This window comes from Epinephelus fuscoguttatus, linkage group LG16 (genome assembly GCF_011397635.1).
Source record: "Epinephelus fuscoguttatus linkage group LG16, E.fuscoguttatus.final_Chr_v1".
Classification (NCBI taxonomy): Eukaryota; Metazoa; Chordata; class Actinopteri; order Perciformes; family Serranidae; genus Epinephelus; species Epinephelus fuscoguttatus.
Window position 1 is genome coordinate 303,414 of NC_064767.1, and position 1,587 is coordinate 305,000.

The 1,587-nt window shown below is 40.2% G+C and overlaps 1 protein-coding gene across 2 annotated transcripts in view; it reads left to right on the top strand.

The window, feature by feature from the left end:
• Positions 1–712: 712 nt before the first annotated feature.
• Positions 713–1,587, top strand: part of ninl (ninein-like) — a 60,780-nt gene continuing 59,905 nt past the window's right edge. For both annotated transcript variants that reach the window (XM_049600046.1, XM_049600047.1), the window contains exon 1: positions 713–904. The gene's annotated coding sequence lies outside the window, so the exon portion shown is untranslated. The remainder of the gene's footprint in view (positions 905–1,587) is intronic.

The window sequence follows — 1,587 nt, forward strand, 5'->3', positions numbered from 1 at the left end:
TGACATGATGTTACATGACACCAACAGTTTGTTATGAAAAACTGAGCGAGTGAAAGTAATTTTCGAGGACTGAGAGGACTATAAAAGACATTATCTCAGATGGTGTCAGATGGAGGACGTCACTGTGAACCTGATCTGACACTGTGTCACCAACACTGTGTTACACACAGCTGTGCAGCAAAGGCATTAACGACATACATTAATGTGATAACAGCTGTCAAAAAAAATCACGAAAAACAACAGTATAGCATGTCGTCCAAAATCATGAAAAAACGTCATAGTATAGCATGTCATTCAAAATATGAAAAACATCATAGTATAGCATGTTGTCCAAACTCTAGAAAAACGTCATAATATAGCATGTCATCAAAAATCATGAAAATCGTAACTGTATAGTTTGTTGTCAAAAATCATGGAAAAAAGTCATAGTATAGCATGTCGTCCAAACTCTAGAAAAAAATTGACAGTGTAGCATGTCCTCAAAAATGTAGAAAAAATGTCATAGTATAGCATGTCGTTGTTTTTGGATCCATAAAATTAAATAATCAGCTGTTGGAACAAAATGAGAAGCAGAATATATTAGTTTATTATTTTTTATTTATGATTAATAAACGCAGTGACGTCACTGCAGGAACGTGCTTACTGCTTAGCGGTGTATGCGTGAAAGGCGTTTTATTTTGAAAGGTTTGACCGGAAGTGGCAGTCCGTTAGCTTTACGCGGCTGCTTTCGGTGGGTCTGCTCCTGCCCCGTTACTCTCGGTTGTCTCGGTGGATTAACGGTGGACTGTCCGGAGCTCCGGGGACACGTTAATGGAGGAGCCGTTAAGTTATACCAGAAAGGAGCCGGTGGAGGAGGAGGAGGAGTAGGAGGAGGAGGAGGAGGAGGAGGAGAACTTTTCCCGCGGTAAGAAAACTAACGTTTACAGTTACCGTTAACAGTCCGTCAGTTACCGGACACACTGAACTTTGTTTCATGTCAAACAAACTTTTTATGTACTTGTTTTTGTTTGTGTGTTATGGTCTTTTGTTCCTCACGGCTCTGTTCCCATGGTGAGGCGTCATCAGCTCGCGAGACGTGTTTTTTCTTTCATTGTTTATTTATCGACTCGTTTCACTGTGACGTCATCACAACCACATGTACTCACAAAGTATTGTAACTACCAGGTACCTGTACTCTATTACTCCTACACCTGTACTCTATTACTCCTACACAGTTACAACTTTAAGCCTCAGCAGTGAGAAGAAGTATGCAGACACTTCTGGAAGAGTAGTCCTACTGTAGTGTAGAAACACTGCTTTACAGGCTGGTGTGGGGGAGATCATTTTTATTTGTTTAATATTTTATTAATCTGTTAAAGTCCTGCAATAAAAAGTCCTGCAGTAAAAAGTACTGTATTTACACCAGGATGTAGTACGGGAGGAGGACAGAGTAACTGAAGTGAAGTGATGAACTGTCCACTGCAGTGTAACAGTAACTTTGCTCAAATCATGTCTGTAAATCATCAGCAGCCAAAGCCTGTCAAATAGTAAACACAAACACACACACACACACACACACACACAAACACACACACACACACACATACA